Source organism: Rhinopithecus bieti, unplaced genomic scaffold (assembly GCF_001698545.2).
Source record: "Rhinopithecus bieti isolate Rb0 unplaced genomic scaffold, ASM169854v2 scaffold_39870, whole genome shotgun sequence".
In the NCBI taxonomy this organism is placed as follows: Eukaryota; Metazoa; Chordata; class Mammalia; order Primates; family Cercopithecidae; genus Rhinopithecus; species Rhinopithecus bieti.
Genome location: NW_016817144.1, coordinates 1718797 through 1724623, shown reverse-complemented (window position 1 = coordinate 1724623; position 5827 = coordinate 1718797).

Below are 5827 nucleotides of genomic sequence, written 5' to 3'. Positions count from 1 at the left end.
TTTTTTTTTTTTTTTTTTTTTTTTGTAGAGATAGGTTCTCTCTCTGTTGTCCAGGCTGGTCTTGAATTCCTGGGCTCAAAGGATCCTCCTGCCAAAGTGCTGGGATTACAGGCATGAGCCACTGCGTGCAGCCATGCTTGCAAATTCTTAAGTCTTTAAAAAAAGAGCAATGTTTGGTCTTTTAGACACACTTAGATGTTTTAAGATTATTTGTGTACTTACTGTATTGTTAAAAAAACAAAAACAAAACCGTGAAAACCCATCCTGAAGTTTTAGTTTTCCTGCCGTCTGGGACAGCTGTTCTCAAGGCATGGTCTGTGGACTGCCGGGGGTCTACAAGACCAGAGGGTCTTTAAGGCCAAACCGCTTTCATGGTAGTACTTTGATGCTTTTGTTGTTTTCACTGTTGACAGTTGCCCGAATGGTGCAAAAGCAGAGGTGCATGAGACTGCTTGTGTCTTGGTGTGAGTCAAGGCAGTAGCTGCACAGCCACTAGCGGCCCTCCTGATCTTCCCCTCCCACCATGTGCAGTAATAAATGAAAAAAGTCAGTTTCATTTGAGAGTGGCCTTGATGAAGCAGTATTAATGTCATTAAACCTTGACCGTGCTGCAGGGTTTCTTGTCTGAGCAGTGGGCCACCTGCTTTCTGGTATTTTTTGAGAATATGGAAAAACCTTACTTTTTAAAAATATTCTTCGTAATAAAATGAGAAGTATGGATAAAGCGTCTCTGAGAGATCATTATTTTCAGGAAAAAAATTTTTTTTTTTTTTTTTGGAGTAATGAATGGAACTAGCCACTATTCTCATGGAGCATCACTTTTACTTAGTTTAATTAATTAATTAATTTACTTAGGACTGGGTCTCATTCCATCACCCAGGCTGGAGTGCAGTGGCATGATCACTGCTCACTGCTGCCTTGACTTCCTGAGCTCAGGTGATCCGCCTCAGCCTCCCAAGTAGCTGGGACAACAGGCACATACCACCACACCCAGCTGATTTTTGTATTTTTGGAAGAGATAGAGTTTCTCCATGTTGGTGAGGCTGATTTGAAACTCCTGAGCTCAAGCTGTCCACCCAGCTTGGCCTCCTGAAGTGCTGGGATTACAAGCGTGAGCCACTGCACCTGGCCTATTTTTAAATTTCTATTTATTTTTTTATTTATGTATTTACTTTTGCACTTTTACTGAAAAGAGCGACTGACAAGTCAATTATTCAGACTTGGGCATTTGTCAGATGTTTTCTTTAAAATGAGTGAAGTTAGTGTGTCACTTCAAGGGAAATAACCCTGAGTATTTGTCCTGAGCCCCAAGTTTGCAAACATCTGCCCTTGGAACATGGGAGAGTCCACACTAGGAGCTGCAGGGACCTGTTTGTCCCACGAGCTTCTGCAGGGATTTGTGTCCGAGCTATGCACCACCTGCTTCCTGGTGTCCTTCCTTTGTGAATTTCCCAAGTGCTTTTGACTGACTTTAGTAGCGAGGTGGCTGGGTTCTGGGTTCGGGTTAGTAGTTTCATGAAGATACACCACCCTTCCCCTTCCTCTGGTCTGTAAGAGATAGGAAAATACCAAAGTGTTTTTCTTATTCTAATACAGACCACTTCACCCTTGGTCTCTAAAACATGTGAGGATTTCTCCACACCAGCAACCAATCCGTTCCCCAGCAGATACCAGCCATTAGAGATGGGAAGAACCGAGGTGTTCTTCCTACTCTAATGCACCACTCAACACAACACTTCAAATACCAGATATGTGGAGATTCCCCCCTCCACACACACACACCCAGCAATTCTCCAGCAGACACCAGCTGTGTAGTTCAGTTCAGTTCCGACGCTGCCCACCTGGCGATAGTGTCAGATCCCACAAGGTAAGGGCTCAGTCACAAGAGACTACTGCCTCTCTCCTCAGATGCCAACCTAAATCGCCAGATTGTGACCTGTGCTTCCGACTGACTGTCTCTCACTTTGACTTTCCACCACCCCTTCTCAGGCTCAGTTCATCTACTAGGGCAGCTCACAGAACTTAGGCAAATACTTACATTTGCTGGTTTATTATAAAGGATATTTCTTTTTTTTTTTTTTTTTTTTTTTTTTTTTGAGACAGAGTCTTGCGCTGTCGCTCAGACTGGAGTACAGTGGCGCAGTCTTGGCTCACTGCAAGCTCTGCCTCCCGGGTTCACACCATTCTCCCGCCTCAGCCTCCTGAGTAGCTGGGACTGCAGGCGCCTGCCACCATGCCCGCCTACTTTTTTGTATTTTTAGTAGAGACAGGGTTTCACCGTGTTAGCCAGGATGGTCTCGATCTCCTGACCTCGTGATCTGCCCGCCTCAGCCTCCCAAAGTGCTGGGATTACAGGTGTGAGCCACCACGCCTGGCCTATAAAGGATATTTCAAGGGATACAGATGAACAGCCAGAAGGAAGAGATGCACAGTAGGGCATGTAGGCAGGCGGGTGGAGTGTCCATGCCCTTTCCAGGTGTGCCAGCTTCCTGGCACCTCAGCAACCAGGAGCCTCTCCATTATGTAGACATGACTGGTGATTACATCATTGACCCTTGGTGATCAATTCAACCCTCAGCCTCTCTCCCCTCCCCAGAGGTCAGAGAGTGGGGTTGAGAGTTTCAGCCTCTACTCAGATGATTTTCCTGGCAAACAGCCACCTACACATCCTGAGACCATTGAGGAGCCCACCAAGACTCACCTCATTAGAACAAAAGATGCCCCCATTACCCAACAGATTCCAAAAGATTTTGCAGCTCTGTGTCAGATACTCCTGTCCCTCAGGAAATTACAGAGCTCTTATGAGCTCTGGGTTAGGAACTGGGCTCAAAGATTAAGTATGAGGGCTGGGTATGGTGGCTCACGCCTGTAATCCCAGCACTTTGGGAGGCCAAGGAAGGCAGATCACTGGAGGTCAGGAGTTTCGAGATCAGCCTGGGCAACATGACAATACCCTGTCTCTACTAAAAATACAAAAATTAGCTGAGCATGGTGATGGGCGCCTGTAGTCCCAGGTACTCGGGAGGCTGAGGCAGGAGAATCGCTTGAACCAGGAGGCGGAGTTTGCAGTGAGCAGAGATTGCGCCACTGCAGTCCAGCCTGGGCAACAGAATGAGGCTGCGTCGCAAACAAACAAACAAACAAACAAAAACATTAAATATGAGAACAAAAGATGCCCGTAGTGTCCCTGTCTATTTATGAGGGTTTCAGGAGCTCTACATCAGGAACTTAATGTATACCAGCGATATGGTTTGGATCTTCATCCCCACCCACGTCATGTAGAATTGTGATCCCCAGTGTTGGAGGTGGGACTTGGTGAGAGGTGATCGGATCCTTTACAAATGGTTTAGCACCATCCCCTTGGTGTTGTGAGTGAGTTCTCACAAGATCTGATCGTTTAAAAGTGTGTAGCACCTCCCTGCTCCCTGTCTCTTCCTCCTGCTCCTGCCATGGAAAATGCCTCCCTCCCCCTTTGCCTTCTGCCATGATTGTAAGTTTCCTGAGGCCTCCCCAGAAATAGATGTCGCCTTGCTTCCTGTACAGCCTGTGGGACTGCGAGGCAATTAAACCTCTTTTCTTTATAAATTACCCAGTCTCAGGTATTTCCTTATAGCAATGAGAGAATAGATGAATACAGCCAGAGGCCAAAAACATATTTCTTGTTACACAACGTCATACTTTGTTACACATATGTATAACCAAGAATGTTTTTGCTTGTCTTATATAATATAACCAGCTTGGCAGTGGATCTAGTCATTTAGGACTTTTGCTACTAACTCTGCTTGGTTTCTGTTTGTGTGTGACAATGTGATTCAAGCAGATGTTATAGTCTGGGAACAGTGAACACCGGGTGTATTGTACTGGAGGAAACAGAAAAAGTCAGGGGCTGGTTTGATGCATTGTAGTCTTCCTGCATGTACTATATGCCAGGAGACTTACTTCATGGTAAGACATACTGTGAAGCCACTAGAAATTGTGTTTAAAGACCAGTTTAGTGACATGTTAATAAGAAGAGTGGCAAGGTACAAATGCCTATGAATAGACCACAGTGAAAATGTACTTAAATGTACCCAGAGAAAAAGGCCGGAAGGAAGTGCGCCAACATGATAACGCTTATCTCTCGGTGCTCATATAATGAGTAGTTTTTTTTTTTTTTTTTTAATACTCTTCCACATTTTCCAAATTTTCAAAAATGGGCTTGGATTACTGTTATAATCAGTAATTTAAATAAACTTTTTAACAGGGCAGCTTATCTATATTTCATAGTAAAGTGTAGATAATCTCTGCTGAGTTTAAATTCAGCAGTATTATGTACTTAACCATGATTGAGCTAAAAGATGCTGTCATTGAACTTTTAATTTTGATGTTCATTTAGAAAATAAGTTAGAATCTCCTTTGGACTTTTTCCCTCAGTGAACGGCTTATATCAAATTAGCATGAGGTTGATTCTGAATTGGCTCAGAAGTGCATGTCCTTTGTAATTTTCAGAGTAATCAGTGAGGGGTTAGAAGCTTGCTGTAAGGTAGCCGTTTACCTATACTTGCTCAGCTGTAAATTATTAACTTTTGGCCCAAAGACAGCCCTGGAAGTCCTGAGCTATTCATTCAGGAGCACGGTAGGCAGAGGCCAATGGCCTTAAAACCAAACGGCCAGGTTTCTAAGAGCAGTCTTAAAGCATTCTTCTTTGTTTCCACAAAGATCAAAGATATCCTTAAATCGATGTTAGAGAAAGCATTCAAAGAAGTGTTCAACTTCAAAGAAAAATAAGTGGTAAGCTTTCTAGCCCTTCCCAGCTCTAAGTGCCCTGGGGTCTGTTGGTTTCTGGGTACGTTGGGCGATAGGGACTTTGCCTGGTGGCCTTTTTTGCTGTCTGCTTCCTCATCTGTGAAATGGGGATAACAACAATGCCTGCTCAAGCTTGTTAGGTGGATTGAATGAATCCATTCATGTAAAATGTCTGGCACATAAACACTCATCAGCTGTTGTTATAATTAAGGTCAGTCCTTGAAAGGCTTAAAGAAACTTGGGCAGGAGGCTGCTGTAAGTGACATCCACCCGCACTGTCAGGCTGCATGCATTCCCATTCACTAGGGGCCTCCTTGGGAATTCTGGATGCAGACTGGCACACAGTGGGCATTCTGTAAATGGTGGTTAAATGGATGAATGAATGGGTAAGACCCCTCCCTCGCTATGCGTTTTTCTTTATCATCTGTAATTAATTCCAAAGTCTCCTATCATGAAAGAGCCTGTACTGTTGTCACCTGCCTCTACTGAGGTGGCTGATAGGCTAGCTGCTGGTGGTGACTGTCACACAGGTGACAGGTCCTGGACCCCTGCAGGATGGGCAACCACTGTCCTGACTGACTGAGAGCGGACACCCAGGAAAAGATGGGTGTGGGCTGTGCAGAAAGCTGCAGCGGAATGTCATTAGTGCAACTTCACGTGTGTGCCTGATAGGCTGGAACAGGGAGAGGGAAGCAGAGGCAGTGGCGGAAGTGTACACAGGCAGAGGTGGCTAGGGGAGTGGGGAGCATCCATGTGGCCAGCTGGGGACTGACAGGCACAGCTGGATCCTCTGCCACCGTGCAGTGGCCTGCCCAAACTCCAGTAAGCCTTTTCGAGGACTGGCCTTAGTTATAACAGCTAATGAGTGCTTATTATATGCTGGGCATTTTACATAGATGAGTTCATTCAATCTGCCCAATAGTCTCAGCGGGCGCTGTTGTTATCCCTAGTTTAGAGATATCAAAGAAGTTGAACAAGCCCCATCATAGGAAAAAGGAGGTGCTGGGATATGATCCCTGGCAGCCTGACTCTGAAGCCTGTG